This window comes from Erinaceus europaeus, chromosome 16, assembly GCF_950295315.1.
Source record: "Erinaceus europaeus chromosome 16, mEriEur2.1, whole genome shotgun sequence".
Classification (NCBI taxonomy): Eukaryota; Metazoa; Chordata; class Mammalia; order Eulipotyphla; family Erinaceidae; genus Erinaceus; species Erinaceus europaeus.
This window is the reverse complement of record NC_080177.1, coordinates 7,798,630-7,818,689: the sequence shown is the minus strand read 5'-3', so window position 1 is coordinate 7,818,689 and position 20,060 is coordinate 7,798,630. Positions and strand designations below refer to the sequence as shown.

The 20,060-nt window shown below is 45.8% G+C and overlaps 1 protein-coding gene and 1 pseudogene across 2 annotated transcripts in view; one reads left to right on the top strand and one right to left on the bottom strand.

Annotated features, from left to right (window-relative positions):
- The window catches only part of RORA (RAR related orphan receptor A), a 933,557-nt gene that overhangs the window by 381,436 nt on the left and 532,061 nt on the right, over positions 1-20,060 (bottom strand). The gene's annotated exons all lie outside the window — the stretch shown is intronic.
- LOC103123234 (small ribosomal subunit protein eS12-like) lies at positions 6,791-7,739 on the top strand (annotated as a pseudogene).

Sequence of the window (20,060 nt, the reverse complement as noted above, 5' to 3'; positions counted from 1 at the left end):
GTTTACTTTTCTCATCTCACCCAGTGTCTGGACATGGCGAACGCTCAACGAATGTTTTGTGTAACCATCGACCATTCAGTGACACTACCCATTCAGCTAGCCTCTCCCAGCTCACCAGGTATCAAGGTGAGACGTACCTATTTGTACTTCTCTCCTTTCAGAGCTGCCATGGCAGCCTGCCAGCTTCTGAGCACAGTGCCCCTTTGTGACAGGTTACACATTCTGGCCAAGCTTTCCACAATTTCACCCTTGAGTTCCTTCAGAACTCCTGGGTGGGTGCCATCCTTCCCAGTGATTTATTTACACCTCCAAGTGTCATTCTAGGACATCCCAATCATTCACCACATCTTGTTCTAAGGCTTGGCTTTTTTGTTGTTGTGTTGCTTTCAAACACACGTGGGGAATTTTCCTCTTCAATTCTTTAGAGACAGATAGTGTTGTGTGCTTTACATTGGGTTCTAGTTGCCAAGGATTTGCCTTGAATATCAGCTGTGTGTATTATCTTCCATCTTTAAACTAGTGATTGCTGATGAAGGGTTCAGGGGTTCAGGCAATACTCTCACTTTCTCCCTGCTACTGGGATACAATGAAGGAATGTTTTTCTGGAGTTGGGTGGTGGCACACCTGGTTGAGTACACACATTAGCATGCACAAGGACCCAGGTTCAAGTCCCCAGTCTCCATCTGCGGGGGGTGGGGTGGGGACAGAGACGGACACTTCACGAGTGGTGAAACAGGTCTGCAGTGTCTCTCTATCTCTCCCTCTCCATCTCCCCTTTCCCTCTCAATTTCTCTGTGTTCTATCAAATTAAAAAAGAAATAAAGGGAGGTCAGGCAGTGGCACACTGGTTAAACACACATACAATTAAGCTCACAGACATGTTGCAAAGATCTGGGTTTGAGCCCCCGGTTCATCACCTGCAAGGTGGAGAGGTCACTTCACAAGTGGTGAAGCAGGTCTGCAGGTATCTCTATGTCTCTCTCCCTCTCTATCTCCCCAATCCCCTCTCAATTTCTCTGTGTCCTATCAAATTAGAAAGAAAGAAAGAAAGAAAGAAAGAAAGGAAGGAAGGAAGAAAGAAAGAAAGAAAGAAAGAAAGAAAGAAAGAGGAAAGGCTAGGCAGTGGCACACTGGTTAAACACACATAGAACGAAGCTCAAGGACCCATGAAAGGATCTGGGTTTGAGCCCCCAGCTCCACACCTGCAGGGGGAGGGAGGTCACTTCACAAGTGGTGAAGCAGGTCTGCAGGTGTCTCTCTGTCTCTCTCCCTCTCTTCTCTATATTCCCTCCCCCCTCAATTTCTCTCTGTCCTAGCCAATAAAAATGGGGGGGGGGGAAGCCACAGGAGCAGTAGATTCCTAGTACTGGCAATGAGCCCCAGGCAAAAATAAGTAAATACATAAATAAATCAATATAAAATAATTTTTTAAAAGAAGGTAAAAAAAAGAATGTTTTCTGATTGGGAGAGAATTCCTCTAGTCAAACCACTGTCACCCTTCTCCCCAACACCACCCCAGTATTCTATCAGCAAACTCTCTAAAAATCCAAGGCTGGTGATGCAGAAGGATTAGAGTGCTTTCCCACTCACCAACTCATTTTAATCCTCACAAACCCCCCACAGCAAGATAGACAAGAGAGGCCAGAGAGACTGAGGTTCAGAGAGGTCAAGAGGTTTGAATGGAATGGAGCAAGGCAGTTGTTGAGCAGAGAGAGGTTGCATCCTCAGCTAGACTTAAAGCCCTCACCTTTTCTATCCCCTTCCCTTTCCTTTCCTACACCCTTGACACAGATGGGGTCCCTGCCAGTTCAGCTGAATGGTACCAACCCATCCTAATCCAATCAGAAGCTCAGCGAACAACTGGAAAGAACTGACATCAAAAGGGGTTGATTCCGTGGCCACATGCCGTGAAGGCATCAGGTCACAAAAATGTGCTCTGCTAAGAAACATCCCCCAAGGCGGACCCGAGAGAAAACACTGTAAATCCTGTCCCAGGGAGCCCAGACTGCGAGCGGGACCTGATTATCACATCACTCTGAAACAGACAGGGCACACTGTGCTTTGAAAGATGGCTCCCTGTCCTGTAGCTGGGTTTTACCTTGAGGATAATGGGCCACCTCTAGCATTTACTCCATCAGCCAGCAGTGGGGAGGCCAGAAGGTGGAGGTGTTGGTGGTGGGGGTAGCAGCTTTGAGCCAGAAGCAACCACAATTCCCACAGGGGCATAACAAGGAAGCTGAGTAGCTGGAGGGATATAACGCTGGCGTTTTATTTATTTAGGATCACATTTTGCATGCAACCACAGCTCCCGACCTGAAAGACCGGCTGTCTCAGATCTGCCCCATAAACACAGAGAGATAGGCCTTCAGTGTAAGCGGGGAATCATCTCCTATGCTTTTGATGAGCCACTGCTGGTGGGCCTCAAGGAAGGGCCTGCCAAGTGGTGCCCTGCAAGTTTTGGGGCTTATGCTTCCTTCTCCCTCGTCTTTCCCAAATAGAATCTATCCAGTTGAAGAGAAAGGAATACTTCAGTATCTTTGACTCAAAGAAGGGGGGGAAATCACCAACTCTTCTTCCCCAAACCTTCCCACCTCAATTAATGCAATACCAAAGATTTTTTTTGGGGGGGGGGAAACATTTTTTTTTCCTTTATTGGGCCCAAGGATTTTTTAGCTTGAATGTCTTTGGTATGAAAAACAATCTGAGAGTATTTGGGAGCAATCAAGACACTCGCTAACTCAGCATTTAAAACATTTCTAATGTAGGGGCTGGACACTGGTGCAGTGGGTTAAGTGCACGTGGCACGAAGTGCAAGGACCAGCTAAGGATCCCAGTTCCAGCCCCCGGCTCCCCACCTGCAGGGGGGTCACTTCATAGGTGGTGAAGCAGGTCTGCAGGTGTCTGTCTTTCTATCCCCCTCTCTGTCTTTCCCTCTTCTCTTGATTTCTCTGTTCTATCCAACAACAATGACAGCAATAACAATAACAACAACAACAATAAACAACAAGGGCAACAAAAGGGAAAAAATGGCCTCCAGGAGCAGTGGATTTGTACTGCAGGCACTGAGCCCCAGCAGGAACCCTGGAGGCAAAATAAAACAAAATAAAATAAAATAAAATACTAAAACATTTCTAATGTTACAACTGCAAATGATTTTTTATTTTAACTATTAAATTTGAAACATCAAAAATCTGTATTTTTTTCAATATTGTTTCTTTTTTCTTTTTTTGGCTAGGACAGAGAAACTGAGAGGAGAGGGGAAGACAGAGAGGGGGAGAGAAAGATAGACACCTGCAGACCTGCTTCACCACTTGCGAAGCGACCTCCTTGCAGGTGGGGAGTCGGGGGACTCAAACCCAAGATCCATTCTCAGGTCTTTGCACTTCCTACTAAGTGCCCTCAACCCAGTGCACCACCACCCAGGACCCTAGTATATTGTTTCTAACTTCTTCCAGCTGAGTTGTCTCTCTAAGCATTTCTTTTCTCTTCTGAGGTAACAAGCTTTCTTTTGCAAAGAGGAAATACTCTTCCAACAAATGGCAACTGATCCCCAGTACCAAAATGAATTTCAGAATTTGCTGGGATAGGGCGGTGGGGGAGCCATGGAGAAGGCTTTAGTGTGGGTGGATGATCCCATAGATCTTTCTCCTACACCCAGGAATATTTCCTGATGAAAGGAACATGGGTATGGGGAGTAACAAGGACTCCCTAGATGTGTTCATTTACTGGGAATAATTCATTAGCTGACACTCTTAGCTGTGAATTTAACTGCTAAATCCCAGGTCACCCCCATGCTCTGTATAAAGAGGGGTGTGTGTGTGTGTGTGTGTGCGTGTGTGTGTGTGTGTGTGTGTACTTGGTGAAGCTGGATTAAACCCCTCTCTCTCCTAGTTACCCTCATACTTGAGGCATCTTCTTAAATGAAGAACTCTTCACAGCCTTTCCTTTGTACGGGCCTTATATGAATATTTATAGAACATTCCATCTGTAAACAGCATTAAAACATAAAGGCAGCATAGCAAGAAACAGGGAGGCCATTTCCGCTCAGTGTCCAGTGATGCCAGCATAAGCTGTGGTTCCACTGTTGGAATGTTTCCAGAGCAGCCCAGAAGGGAAAAAAAAATCACTGGCTTAACCAATCAGGGGGAAGGAAGCAGGCAGTCTGGTGCAGCTTTGGAACTCTTGTTCACGGAGTTCTCTGAGCAAGGGGAGGATGTGTATGAGTACGTATGTGTATGAGTACATATGTGTATGAGTACACGCACGCACACGCACGCACACACACACACACACACACACACACACACACACATCCTTGAGATCACTGAAATAGTTCATCTGAAATGACAGCTGCTGTCAAACCAAGTGAACAAGTATTAGCAGTAGTATACGGTTCCACGTAATTGAATGCTGCCCCCAAGTGTCTTGTCCTTCTGTTTTGGGGGACACTGTGGGGAGTGGGAATACAGGATTCTCTTTTGCCTGTGAGTGCTAACTAGCCAGCAAAGCAGGGAAGAAAGGAACGGGTGGGAGTGGTCTTGGGTGGACACCACCAGAGACCAGTTTCTGCAGATTGCCGGGAGGGATAGCATCTTCTCTCCCAAGGCAGCTGGATGAAGGAGGGGGTGGCTGGTGGCACTGAGCTTGGCTGCCAAAGAAACATGTTTTGTTGCCACTCCCCCCCACACACACTACTCCCCCGCCCCCCCCCCCCCCCCCGCTCTGGGTTGCAAACTTCTGGTACCTGTCCTAGGTGTGTTAGCAGTTTTCAAAGGGATTAGTATACAATAAAATACTCTCAACAAGAAAACCACCCAGAACGCAATGAATCATTCTTTGATGATTCAAGAAGCAATTTGGGATCCTGTAATGCCTTCGGGTCAGCATTACAAACATCAATTATTTTATGGAGAATGTGTGAGAAAGCCAGTTCGCTAGAAGGACTTGTTATGAAAGTGCTGGGCATCTCTCTCTTTCTCTCTCTCTCTCTCTCCCTCTCCCTCTCTCTCTGAATATTAAAATAAAATGTTTATGCAGTGGCCTTGTCTGCTTTGCAATTTCATCTCTCAGAATATTACTTCTATTTCTTGCTAAGATAATTTCCTTTATTAAGCTAGAGAAAGGCCTTTCCTATAGTAAAAGTGAGATTTGTTCATTATCCCAGTCATGTTTTGGGAGTAGGCTCCTCTCTCCCTTAACCATTAAAATCTCTTTTTCATTAAATTCAGATCACTGGAGTTTGGTGGGGCAAAGAAGACTAAATAATAATAATAATAATTAGAAGTATTAAAACTAGAGACCACAAAGCAAAATTGATTGAGATTGGAGTAATGCACCAGAGTAAAAAAACTTGGGTGTGGGGTGTGGGGGAAAGGGTAGGTTTTCAGCCCCACTAGAGGGGCCTGGGGGTAGGGACACAGACCTTTGGTGGCAGGAATGGAGTTAATATATACTCCTATTAACTTATAGTCATATAAATTACTATTTAGTCAGTTATGAAAAATTTAGAGCCGAGTGGCACACTTTGTGGTCTGCTTACTTTTTAGCTGCTCCTAAACCTTAGGGAAAGTGATTCTGTGGCATTCAAATCAGCTGCAACTTATGGAGCATGGTAATGAGCGACCCTCCCCCATCCCCTAAGAAGATAATCTAGTCAGGTAGAGGACATAAGAGTATTGTTTCTGAGGTTGAAAAGTGCCAGGTCCAGTTCCTGGCACCATCATAAGTCGGAGCTGAGCAGTGCTTCTAGCAGCTTTCTCTCTCTCTCTCTCTGTCCCTATCTCTCTCATCTCTCTCTTTCTCTGCCTCTCTCTCTCTCTCTCTCTCATTAAAATAAATAGAATATTTAAAGACAGAATTATCAATAGGTCTTAAAAAACACAGCTAGTCCTTGGAAGTGAAAAGTCCTTGGCACTTTTGAAAATAAATTAAACCGAGGACATCTGCAAGCTTTATAAATCCAAGTGTCTAAAATGGAAGATGGGGAAAATATACAAATAGTGCTTTGTCAACTGAGTTTTTGGAAAAATCAGGTTTCTATCAAAAACAGAATGTTAGTCATTAAAAAAAAAAAAGCAGTTTGGCTTCTTCCTGTGTCTTTATTTTCTGTGACTTAGTCTTTCTGACTTTCAGCAGAGAATGGTGAGAATTCCTAGGTGAGTCCAGTCAGATTTTCCAAAAGGAAATCTAGAAGATTCCAGACAAACTCAAGCTTCTGGCAGGTGCTCAGGTCTGGTTTCATTAAAGAAAGAAAGTAAGAAAGAAGGGAACCTGCTGACTGTTTGTCCTTTCCATTTCAAAGGTGGCCAGCCCAAAGTGGCTCAGCCTTGAAGATGATGGTTATCAGGTGTGAATGACTACACAGAGACACATTGTCTTTCTGTCAAATGATCAGCAGAGGACTAGTAACCTAGTTGAGAAAGAGTGACAAGACTTCAGAGAAAGGGGCTCAAACATTCCAATAACTGTGTCTTTAAAGAATTACCACACGGGGGCTGGGTGGTGGTGGCGGTGCATCTGGTTGAGCACACAAGTTACAAAGCTCAAGGACCCAGACTGGAGCTCCCAGCTCCCAGCTGCAGGAAAGCTTCAGGAGTGGTGAAGCTAGGCTGCAGGTCTCTCTCTCTCTCCCTTTCCATCCCTGCTTTCCTCTCAATTGCTGGCTGTCTCTATCCAATAAATAAATCAAAATAATTTAAAATAATTTTAAAGAAAGAATTCACACTCTTTCCCTGCCGCCGCCAGACATGTGGAGGCGGTGGCTCAGGTGTATTCAAGATTCAGTTCCACCCTTAACCCACTGCCATGGCCGAGGAGAGCACTGCTGCTGAAGGTGTAATGGATGTGAAAACCGCTCTACAAGAGGTGCTGAAGACCGCCCTCATTCACAACGACCTAGCACGTGGCATTTGCGAAGCTGCCAAAGCCTTAGACAAGCGCCAAGTCCAACTTTGTGTGCTTGCATCCAACTGTAAGGAGCCTGTGTATGTCAAATTGGTAGAGGTCCTCTGTGCTGAGCACCAGGTCAACCTAATTCAGGTTGATGACAACAAGAAACTTCGAGAATGGGTGGGCCTCTGTAAAACTGGCAGAGAGGACAAACCTTGTAAGGTCATCAGTTGCAATTGTGTAGTAGTTAAGGACTATGGCAAAAAAAAAAAAAAAAAAAATCTCAGGCCAAAGATGTCATCGAGGAATACTTCAAGTGCAAGAAATAAAAAATACAAATAAAATTGGCTTTTAACACTAAAAAAAAAAATTCACACACACACACACACACACACACACACACAATGAAGAAGCCCTTCCAGGTTCCCTGTAAACACATTCACACTCCATTGTTGTGAGCCGGTGGGCCTATACAATGTCATCTTGCTGGAAGCTTTGCAGTGACACAATGTACCAACGGCAAGCCTGGAATAATGTCTCCAAGAGGGACACACTGGTGTGGTATTTTTGTTAACTGCTGCTGCTGCTTCCCCTCTGTCTCTGTTAGACATGGTCTAATGGGTTTAGAAAATGACATTCAAGATGCCATGTTGCCAATTAGAACTTCTGTTCCCTGATTCTTGAAGGACATGAACGCACCTAATTGTGTGTTCAGACATTTTATTAAGCTGTCTTGAGTGCCTAAAGTCCCTTAACCTCCCTCTAGACCTGTAGTCATAAAAATAAATGTATCTAGGGAAACATGTAGCTGGGTGCTTCATTCCAAATGGAAGTTCTTTTCATTTGCAAAAGGCTCCGGATTTTTCCCAAAGCAAGAGCAGATTCCAGATGCTCAACAAAGCTGCACAGATACCTTCCCTATCCTCAGCCTCCCTGGGCTGGAAGTTTCTCTGCAGCTGTTCTGGGCATATGGGGTGGGGAGAGACAGCCCTATTTGGCCAGGGTAGGACTGACTCTCAAATCATCTTTGATATTAAGAAAGACCTGAACTAGGCCATGTGGTGGCACACTGGTTAAGCGCACACAACACCAAGTGCAAAGACCTGGCTTTTTGAGCCCCTGCTCCTTACCTGCAGGAGAGCATTTCATGGGCAGTGAAGGAGGTGTGTGCAGGTGTCTATCTTTCTCTCATTCTCTCTTCCCTCTCATTTTCTCTCTGTCCGATCAAGCATAATAAAAATTTAAAAAAAGGGGGGGGAATGGTCATAGTGCTGGGAGCTTCAGCAATAACCCTGGCAGCAAGAAAAAAAGGAGGAAGAAAAGGAGGAGGAAGAGGAGGAGGAGGAAGAGGAGGAAAAAGAGGAGGAGGAAGAGGAGGAGGAAGAGGAGGAGGAAGAAGAGGAGGAGGAAGAGGAGGAGGAAGAGGAGGAGGAAGAGGAGGAGGAAGAGGAGGAGGAAGACCTGAACCAAATTGATTTGGATATTTTATTTCATTTTATTTCATTTTATTTTATTCTTTATTTTCCTGGGTTATTTGGTCCTTGGGCAAGACCAGGATTTAGAGCCAGGGAGAAAATTTCATACAAGGAATAGACTTCCTTAGCATGGAGACCCTCTCTCTCCTTAACTTTCTTTGAGAAAGTTTCCTTTGTAGGAGATGTGGAGGTTACAAAGTATGTGAAACTCTTGCCAAGATCTCAGGCAGAGAAGAGGTGAATGGTGGCACAGCTGCCAACTCTCCAAGAGAGACCCTGTCATTAACTAGCTCCAACTGTCACCCATCCTCAGGGGAACCAGTGCGGGACACACTTGGGCTTCATCAACCTTGTTTTTGGAAGCCTGTGTGGGGAGAAAGTGCCAGTAGACAGCACCCCAGTTCTCCTACTCTGATATGTCTACCACAGACCTATCTGCCTCCAACCCTCAGGAGCATCCTCTCACCTTTCCACTGAGTCTGCCCCTCCAGTTTTGGACCATCCATGTGGGTTTCCTAGCTCAGGAGGGTATGCTTTTCAGCTGCCTCTTTCTGGCTGCCAATCACGCCACCATCTCCCTCCCATGCCACCCCTTCCCCCAAGATTCTCCAAGGAGGCTGCCCCCTCTGTGATTGGCATCTCATTAATGAAGGGCTGGTGTCTCTCTCATTACAGTTACTGCCACTGAGAGCACCTCAGAACTAATTTACTTGCTCTCACTGGGGAAGGCACTCTGCCTCCATCAAGAAGTTCACTTTCTTGCTGCCTGTGGCAATGAACGAACCCGTTTTGTTTTAGCATTAATAAGGTGAGAGAATAGAGAATTTCCAAAAGACATTAAGGCAGGCAAGAGGTTGGGCATCGGCCTGTGTAAGCATCCCTAAAGCAGACCTGGTGCTGAGGCTGGCGGGGGACCTTTTCATTCAGTAGAGGCAGGAATCACTCTGAAAATGCAACTACAGTCAGACCAAGGGGAAGCTGGCCAGCAGGAGAGGCTGTTTCTAGTTTGGGGGTCTGCAGGCTTCGTGTGACCTTGATTTTCCTCTGGTCACCAGTAAAACAAACAAACAAAATAAAGCCCAGTGACTACTAAAAATGGTCTCTTCTGCTTAGCCTCAGCTCTTCAACGTTCATTCTTCCTTCTTCCTTCCTTTTTTTCTTTTTTTTTTTCTCAGTGCCAGCACTATGAATCCACTGCTCCTGGCAGCCCCCCATTTTATTAGATAGGACAGAGAGAAATTGAGAGAGGAGGGAGAGATAGAGAGGGAGAGAAAGACACCTGCAGACCTGCTTTACTGCTTGTGAAGCAGACTCCCTGCAGATGGGGAGTGGGGACTTGAACCTGGATCCTTGTGTGGGTCTTTGAGCTTTGTACTATGTGTGCTTAACCAGGTACATCACTGTCCAGCCTCCCATATTTTCTTTAATAGCACTCTGGACACTCTGGATTCTAAAAAATATCTGCTCCCCCTCCCTCTCTTCCCCCCCTCCCATTTAGAGTGAGTTTTTATCTTTGGCAACAAATTCCTCCAGAATTAAAAGAGCATGGAATGGAAATCATTTGGCTTTTCGAGCTGAAAAGGTCAACGAGATTCAGAAATGCACTCGAAGCCTGCCCTGTCTGCAGGGGAAACCTAATTAGACATCATATTTCATTGGCTAACAGGGATCCAACTTATCCAAGCTTTCATCTGGATATGTAGTTTTAATAATAAAAAAATTACTCTGAGTTACTAATTCATTTATCTCCCTACTTACAGGAAATTCCACTCTTGATAACACTCCACTCTGACACACTCCTGCACATGTAAAAGACCTTCCTCTCTGTCCCTGAGTGGATGATCACACCTGCTCCTCAGGTTGTGCTGAAGATGCCTCGTCAGGGAAGGAATCATACAAAGGACATCCTGAAGAAGCTGTTTATCTTGTAACTGCAGTGGGAGTCTCTGCCTGGAACCAGAAGTGGGCTGGTTCCACGATTTGCCTCAAGGAAAGACAGGCAAACAGAAGTTAGTGTCTCCTGTGTGAACCAGGTGTTAGTGCCTCATTTCAAGAAATCCCCCCCAATATATATTTCTAATTCTCTCTTTTCTTTCCCACTAATACAGGCATTTTTTTTTTTTTTTTTGTGAAGTGGGAGAACTTTGGCTCAAGTCAATAGTTTGGTTATATATACATTTCCTTCCAGGTTTATTATCACTGAGGCTCTGTGCCTGCAGTACAAATCCACCACTCCCTGGTGGTCATTTTTTCTCTTTCATTATTATTTTTTCTTCTGTTTTATTAGATAGGACAGAACGAAATCGAGGGAAGGAGATAGAGAGGGAGAGAGGAAAAGAGACACCTGCAGACTTGCTTCACCACTCATGAAGCATCCACACCTGCAGATGTGGAGCAGGGGGCGGGGTTCGGGGCTCGAACCTGGGTCCTTGCTCATAGCACTATGTATTATGTGTGCTTAATTGGGTGTACCACTACCCGGCTTTGTCTTGCATCTTTTATTTCTTAATGTACGTATTTTTGATTTGGAGAATGAATTCAGGACCTTGGGCATATGTAATAGCACTGCTAAGTGACATCCTCAGATCAATCCCCCCACCCACTATATTTTTGAAAGGTGTGATGAAGGAGATGGAAATAGGAAAGCAGGAGAGAAAGGCAAGAGACCGGAGAGATGTGAATACACCATCCCTGGTGCTTCCAACAGGTGGAGAGGGCTTGAATCCTCAACCTTGTGGGTCTTAGTGAGGCCAGGGGTCCCCAGTTTCTTCTGTTTCTATCTGCTGGTTGAACCAGTTAAACACACACACACACACACACACACACACACACACACACACACACTCCCCATCTGTATCACCAACCAAATGAAAACAAATTCAGAAGTTGAGGGCCAAGTGTGGCCTGGGAGCTTTTGGAATCAGCTCAGAATCCAGGTCGGCCGTTCTAAGAGGATCATACCTCCCTCGAGTTCCTAAGTATCGCCTCGGGGTACTGACAGCCTTTTCTGCTTCTTATGGTTTTTGAATGAAATCAAAATTAATCCTCTCTGGCTTGGTTCGGTCTTGTGTAAGATTCCCACACCCCACCATCTAGTCCTTGTAACTCAGTGTCAGAAGAGATAGCCAAGCTACCACACCTCCTCCATCATGATTTGGAGGAGGATAATATTTTTGGCCTTCCATGTGGCAGCTTTGAAAACCTGAGTCACAGGGCTGCCCCAGTGCCAGTTCTTGACAGTCTCCATGCCAAGCCAGAAGAACACTGGCACGCCCTTTAAAAAAAACCCACAGAGGTGGACGGCCCACCCCCTCCCAGAAATGAAACTAGGAGCTTCAGATTTCTGTCCCATGATGCCACCAGGACAACACAGGCCAATTTCATTTAGACCTGTGCCCTGGTGTCTAAATCCTCTAAGACTGGTATTTTACTCACTAACTGATAAGAAGGAAGGGGGTGGGGGAGGGAGAGCGAGAGAAAGAGAATATCAAAGGGAAGAAGGCAAGAGACGGGACCAATTTTCAGGTCATCCTTGCCTTCTTAAAAGAAAGAATTTGCCTGCAGTGCCTGTAATTTTGGAGGTTTTAATGAATGGCTTCTAAATGATTTATTACTCATAGAAAGCTGTAAACATCCCTCCCTAAAAACCATTATGAAATTATCTGGGTAGGAGGAGCTCAGTGGTTCAAACATTTTCAGCCACCACCACCACCCCTCCCCTCACTTTTTTTTTTTTAACGAAACTGGACTGCCGTTGAAAAATAGTCCTGATCCTGCCAATAAAAGTTCTTCTCATCCCTCCCTCACTACACGGGGTCATCTGAGAGCCTGCAAGCTGGTTCCCTGGGATTATTGACTTGAGACAATCAAGGGCATCTTTGCTTTTGTCATTTGTTCTTTTTCCTAGATTTCTGGCTTTTCAGAAGTGCTTCCAAAATTAGTTAAAAAAAAAAAAAGAGGAATTGAAATAGAATTAAAAAAAAAAAAAAAGAAGCCATCAGCAGAATATACAAACTGGATATTCAAGCCCTAGTGTTTGAAATGCCTCAGCTTCATTTCAAAGAGCTCCCCTGCTGTCAAGCCCAAACACCCAGACAGGCCAACTGCTGTGAAGTATGGAAGTGCTGCCTGATTGTCAGGGTGGCGGGCAGACATTTGAAAGCATCAAAGTTCCCTGTGTAGATGTGTGTACATGAATCCCAGCCTCTGTGATCTCCACACTCACCTATTGTAACTGGCTGTTTTAATAGATTGTCAAACCTGCCCCTTCACAGAATGCATACACCCCCCACACCTTACCTCACCCCCACTCCCCCTTCCCCCACCCCCTCAGGATCTGCTCCTCTCCCTGGAGCTTCTTGCTGGGAGCTGGGTTTGAAAAGTTTTCATTCCTGGGCTGGTCAGTCTTTGAATTCTGCACTTTTCAATACCTCCCTTGTGGGTTGGCTTCTTTCTCTTGTCCTGGGTGCCCGAGTCTGTGGCCTCCAAATTTTAAGCAGCCGCTGTGAGCCAGCCCTGGTCCCCTGGAAACCTTAGGAATCATTAGTGACATCATTGCAAGACTGGCCAGCTCCTCATGGGGCGTGAGCGCTTCCACACTAAGATCATCATCTCTGGCATTATGCTATTCCACTGCAGAATACTGTGCCCCAGTATGGTTCCGTAGCCCCCATGTCCACTTGGTCGATTCCAAATTATATTCCTCCATGAGGATAATTTCTGGAACCATCCGTTCCACCCCGGTTCCATGGCTGCCAGTTCTTAGCAACATCGCCCCGCCAGATATTCGTCGGGATGCGGCATCATCTAAGTTCATTTCCCACGTCTACGCTTGACCGGACCTGCCAATCTACGCGGATATCTTCGCCCACCCTGTCCAACGCTTGACGTCTCGTCACCCAATCTGGTCCCCTACGCCTACACTGAACTTCTCTGTTCCAGACTCTTGGAAACAGAGTTGGCAGTCAGCTGAGGTCAAGAACAAACACCTCATCACAGACCCCTGCAAGCGTCAACCCGGCTTTGACCTAGCACGTTATGATCGGGCCCTCCTCAATCGCTATCGAACAGGCCATGGCCGGTGCGCCGCTATGTTCCATCGCTGGGGAGCCAGAGACGACCCGAACTGCCCCTGCGGCTCCAGACAGACTATGACCCACATAGTCAACGACTGCCACCTCTCCAGATTCAAAGGAGGTCTCGAAACTTTACATCAGTCTCAACCTGACGCTGTCGACTGGCTACGGAAGAAGGGCAAACGCTAGAAGAATTAGTGACTCCAGTTCTGGCTGCTTGAGACCCTGTAACGCAGGGGAGACAGAGGGAAGCCATTTGTCCAAGGGTACCAGAAGGCAACACACAGGTGCTTCTGGGCCTTGGGTATGCACTGTTCTTTTATTTTCATTTTATTTTAATGAGATAGATAGATAGAGACCGAGAGAGAAAGTCAGTGAGACAAAAACTAGAGTACTGCTTAGCTCTGGCTGGTGGTGGTGCTGGGGATTGAACCTGGGACCTTGGAGCCTTAGAACTTCAGACAGGAATGTGTTTTGTAGAACCATGATGCTGTCTCCCCAACCAAAAGATTTTATTTATGTATTTATTATTATCATTATTTTAAAGGAGACATACAGAGAGAAAGATACAGAGACTAGAACACTGCTCAGCTCTAGGTAATGTTGGTGCTGGGGATTGAACCTGGGACCTTGGGACTCTCAGGCATAAATGTCTTTTGCAGAACCATTAATCTGTCCCCTCAACTCAAGTATTTTATTAGATTATTATTGTTGTTGTTGTTGTTTTTTCTCTGAACCCATGTGAGTGACAGAGTCCATGAATGACCTCGGCATTATTATTATTATTATTATTATCTTGGTGGAGCACTGCGTCATTTCACAGCTCCCTGGCTGATATTTTCATTCTTTTGATCTCAGAGAGAGAGAGGGAGTCAGAGAATGAGAGACAGAGAAAGGGAGAGACACCATAGCATCAGAACCCCCCCACCCCCCGCCCTGCTGCTATGGTACTCACAGGTAGTGCTGGGGTTCAGAACCTGGCTGTGTACAGGGCAAGAGAGATGTGCTCTCTGGCCCTGGAGACTTTCTTAATAACCTTGCTACTTGCTGGACCTCTGGCCCTTGAGGTTTGTTATGCAGGATGAGGACATACACACACACACACACACACACACACACACACACACACACACACACACCTATCACAGCTATCTACTGTGAGACCCTGGGTGCAGTATTTCCCATGGTCAAAGACTAAAGTGCTAGGTGGCACTGGGGAGATAGCATAATGCTTCTGCCAATGACTTTTGTGTCTGAGGCTCCAAAGTCCCAGGTTCAACACCCAGCCACATCATAAGACCGAGATGAGCAGTGTTCTGGTCCCCTTCTATCTGTATCTTTCTCTGTAGCTCTCATAGACAGAAAGCTAGAAAGAAAAGAAGAGAGAGAGAAAGAAAGAAAGGAGGAAAGGGAGAGAGAAAGAGAAACAAAGGGAAAAGAGAAAGAAAGAAAGGGAGAGAGAGAAAGGGAAAATGAGAGAAAGAGGAAACAAACAAAGAAAGAGAAACAAAGGGAAAAAGAAAGCGAGCACAAGAAAGAGAAAGAAAGGGAGAGAGGAAGAAAGGGAAAATGAGAGAAACAAAGGGAAAAAGAGAGAAAGCAAGAGAAAGAGAGAAAGCAAGAGAGAGAACAGAAAGAAAGAGAAAGAGAAAATAAAAAGAAAGAGAAAAAGAAAGAAAAAGAAACAAAGAAAGAAAGGGAGAGAAAGAATGGGAGAGAGAAAAAAGAAATAAAGGAAGGAAGGAAGGAGAGGAGAGGCAGGGGAAGAGAGAAGTGCTGGGCAAGTAGACCCTTTCTCTAACCAGCAGTGTGAGGAGGCCCTGGAGAGGTTGCGCTAAGTGGCCATGTGCTCTGTTACACATGCGTCCACCCACACAGACTACCCCGGGCTTCCCAGATCATTCGACCCCATATGCCTTTCCAGAGTCCTTTCTTTCTGCTTTGAATGCTCCCTCCTCACCTTTCCTCCAGTCCCCAAGACCTTCCTCATCCTGCAAGACCCTTTTTAAATGGTTAGACCCATTCTGAGAATTGCCATGACCTCCCACGTCATTTATTTCAACCTTGGTGTGACCCCCGTCCCCCGCCTTCCTCAGGGCCCAGGAACAGAAGGTCCCAGTGCCTCTGTCCTCTCCTCTGAAGGTCAGTTCCTGAAGACAGGCCGTTCTGCCCATTCATCACCACATTCTCCTAACCCTGGCACAGGTGCCCAATGCAAGTGAATTACAAGACACCAGGTGACCTATGGTGGTGTAGTGGGGGAGTGGGGTGGTTGAACCTAGATGCTTGTCAGTACCACCTGTGCGAATGGAGATTCAAGGGCAAGGGTCAACCATTCACTCTGTTCCTGTGATGATTTGTTCTCCCTCATCCCACCTCTGGGCCCTCAGTTTCTTCCACCTTCTCTAAGATCCATCAGATCTTGCCCCTTGCTGCTCTGGCCGCCAGATGGTAGGGGGCTGAGAACACATACTCCTTTGAATACCCAGATAAGTTCATCGAGTGGCTTTGGATGTGAGGCACATCACAGCCCCGCTGGGCACCGTGTGGGTCATGAGGGGTTGGCACATTCATGATGGGAACTGGAGGGCTGAGCTGTCAGTCAGAAAATGCCTAGTCCTACTCATGCCTTGTGAAAGCCAACGGGAGAGAGGCGGGTTTGCCCAGTGTGAGTTGAGAAGAGGCACCTCTCTCAAGAGGGCATGAATATATATCCACCCACCTACCCACTCAAATCACTGACCCAGGCACCATTGAGTTCCTCATTTTAATTCTCTATCCCCCAAACCACTTTTTTTTTTAAAAAAAATCTTTTTATCTGTATGAACATAACAGACATAGCAGGTGAGGAGAATGAGCCACTAATCTGAAGTGTCAGTTCAGCCTCACACTGGGATCCTCTAAGTGGTCACAGGAAGTGCAGACACACTGCCGGTCACAGAGAGGGAAAGGAGAAGGCCACCTTGAGGAAGCCCAAGAGGAGGAGGAGTTAGAGAGGGAGAGAGAAAGACAGACACTTGCAGACCCCACTGATCATGAAGCGGCCACTCATGAAGCAACCCTTCTACAGGTGGGGAGCTGGGGGCTTGAACCCTGATCCTTGTGTGAGTCCTTGTGCTTAGTACCACATGCGCTTAACCTGGTGTGCCACTGCCCGGCCCCCTTAAGAGAGGCCATCTTCATTTTTCCCTGATGAATCCTCACTCACAGATGATGTGAGATGACTGGCCAGGTTGAGGGGTAGGGTAGGGGGGAGGCAGGCCTGCCAGTGAATTATTCAGGTGAGAAAAGTGTCTTTTTACTCCAAGGATTATTACAGGAAGAAACACAGTCCAGGAGGGGAGGCTCCCCCACCCCGCCCTGGCATGCTATTTATTTTCTACCACCCCACAAACCCATGTTTAAAATGTGCACACACAGTCTGAGAAGCTTCTCCCATGCTATTCACCCACCAGGCTAGCTGTCCCTCCCTTCAAGATGTGTGAAAGACAGACCACACTTAGTGAGTTCATTCTCCTGGTGTGAAAGGAGAATCAAGACACACCTCCTCTCTCCCTTAATAAAGAACTCTGGAGGGTTACAGCCAGGAAGCAAAGGACAGGGGGGAATTAACTTCCACAATCAATACTTGTTAAGAAAAATACTCTGTGATTGAGTTAGAATGAAAGGAAATGTGCAAACTGCTATTTAGGATTACTGTCTTTGATAAGCTCCTTGCAAATACAATATGGAAGCAGAAAACCTGTTAACTGCCTCCCTGCCTGATTCATCAAGGTCAGGTGCTCTTCTAGGGTGGGAAGGGGGTAAGTGTGTGTGTGTGTGTGTGTGTGTGTGTGTGTGTGTGTGTGTGTGTGTGTGTGAGAGAGAGATCTGGACTAGTAATAGCTTAATGAAGTCACAAAAAGGAGAGAGAGAGAGAGAGAGAGAGAGAGAGAGAGAGAGAGAGAGGGAGGGAGAGAGAGAGAGAGAGAGAGAGAGAAGGAGAGAGAGAGAAAAGATCAGTTCAGCTGAATGCAGTGAATTGACATCTGAATCTCTAAAGCCAGATAATTACAGAGTGGCTCTATAAATTTGGTTAGGGTTTAACAGATAATCTTAGCTGAATAAAACAAATAGTCCTTGAATGTTCCAGTCACCTGTAAGGAAAGTGGATTCATTCTCTCTGGTCTTGCGGGGAGTCAGATGCTGATGTCACAAACCCCAAAGCTATGAGTTCGTCTCTCTGAAGACTGAGGTCCATTTGGAATGGCCCTGAAACTCAATATGAGCAGTTTTGAGCAAATTTAATCATTCCAGCCTTGGCTTTGAAACTCTCTCTCTCTCTCTCTCTCTCTCTTACCTGGCCTGGCTCCCCCTACCCCTGACCCCCCAACAATCTGTCAGCCTATGTTTTCCTGAAAGACCCCCCTCCCCTCATCCTTCCCCCATGCCTTGCATATCCCTTACTGTCCCCCACCCCCGGGTGTCCGACTCCCTGGTTTTTCCCTCTGCTAAATTATGCTCTATCATTTCCACAGCTGAAGCATTCCTTCTAACCTTATTTTGTATTCCTAGCATGTGCTATAACCTGTTTTGAGTTTTATTTGCAGCCAAGATGCTGACACAGCTCCCATGGTGTCTTCATATTTTGATTGGGTGGGAGTGTTCATTACCAGGAGTCCTGGGGGTAGGGGAAGAAAAGTCCTTTTAAAAGGCACAGTTTATACATTCATTAAAGAGGTTATTTTTTTGTTCTTGTTTATTTGTTTTGTTTTGTGTTGTGTTGTTGTTGTTTGTTTCTGAGTGAAACTCAGGAAATTAGAAATGTCCCAAGCACACTGTTTGGAGGAGATGGATTTCAAGGAAAACTGTAGTGCCCAGTACTATTTTCCTGCCATATTTTTTACCTCTCTTCATGCTTCTTAGCTGTCCAGCACACACAGGCCAATGGAGCAAGGCTGGGCTTCAGGGGTTTGTGGGAAATGATGTGTTTAAAGTCTAGCTCAGCTCTCTGCTAGCCAGCCTTCCTAGAGCCAACCTTCCCAGAAATAATGATACTGAGTGCCTGGTTCATATTAAGCCCATACCTTTAATATCTATTGCATAGACTGTGAGCTCAGGCTGACAGGGACTCAGTGGTCACAGAGGCTCCTGTGCTAAATAGGAATAGATATGGGTCCTAGCTCAGATCAATGGGGGGAAACAATTCATGGCATTTACATATTTTCCTCATGTTGGGAGTTACTCTCTGCCCTAACCCAGCTTTTGGGCCCTGTTCTCAACTCTGATACCATCTTCCCAGACAAGGTTTTTAGTCCACCTGCATGTTAGTTATCAGGCTCAGGCAAAAATTACTAAAGTCATGGGCCCCTATTTTAGGAACATACCTAAAATAGACTTCCTAGCTTCTTCCCATACAAATATGGAGTGAACTCTGATGTATACACCATTTAGAGGGAATATGGGGATCTCTAGGTTCCTGTTTATTAAACAATTTGTCCTGCTTTATGTCTTACTACCATCCAGCCACCAAGTTGCAGATGCTTCTATGATTCCATCCTGACTTTCCCGGGCAGATGACCTCACCAATGTGTCCCGGAACCTCACCTCTCCTCTCCAGGTCTCTACTCCACTGGGGAAAGATAGAAACAAGCTGGGGGTATGGATGGACCTGCCAATGCCCATGTCCAGCAGAGAGTCAATTACAGAAGCCAGAACTCTCACTTTCTACACCCCATAAAGCATTTTGGTCCAGGGGGTCGGGCTATAATGCAGCGGGTTAAGTGCACACGGCACGAAGCTCAAGGACTGGCATAAAGATTCCAGTTCCAGCCCCCAGCTCCCCACCTGCAGGGGGGTCTCTTCACAAGTGGTGAAGCAGGTCTGCAGGTGTTTATCTTTCTCTCCCCCTCTCTGTCTTCCCCTCCTTTTTCCATTTCTCTCTGTCCTATCCAGCAAAAACATAAATAACAACAATAATAATAACTACAACAATAATAAAAACAAGGGCAACAACAACAAAAAAAGAAAATAAACAAATAAATAAATAAAATATTAAAAAAAAAGAATTTTGTTGCATACTCCCATAGGGATAAAGAATAGGGAAGCTTTCGGTGAAGGGGAATGGGACACAGAACTCTGGTGATAGGAACTCTATGCAATTATCCCCATGTTATCTTACAGTCTACATAATTGTTATTAAATCACTAATACAATTTTTTAAAAAATTTGTCCTTGCCAAGCTTTCACTGATTTGAATCCACATTTTTTTCCCAGATATGAGATGGAGACAGGAAGACAGAGGGAGAAAGGAAAAGATACCAAATGTTACTCCAGTGTAGTTAGGACCAGACTTGAATGTGGGTCATGCACAGCGGACAAAGCAGATGTGCTACCCAGCTGTGTTGTCTTGCCAGCCCTATGTCCCTGTCATATAACCAAAGTAATTTGCGGATTTCAGCTACAGGGAACCCTGTGGACAAGGCACGAAGTTGCCACTGAACCTCCCTCATAAGAAGAAGAAACGGGGTAAGTTGAGTCTTATGGTGTCTAGCACTGGAATCTCAGACTTTACTTTGTAAGAGACTGGTCATCACAACACCCTTCAAGGGTTCTTCAGTTAGAACTTCCAGACAACAAACAA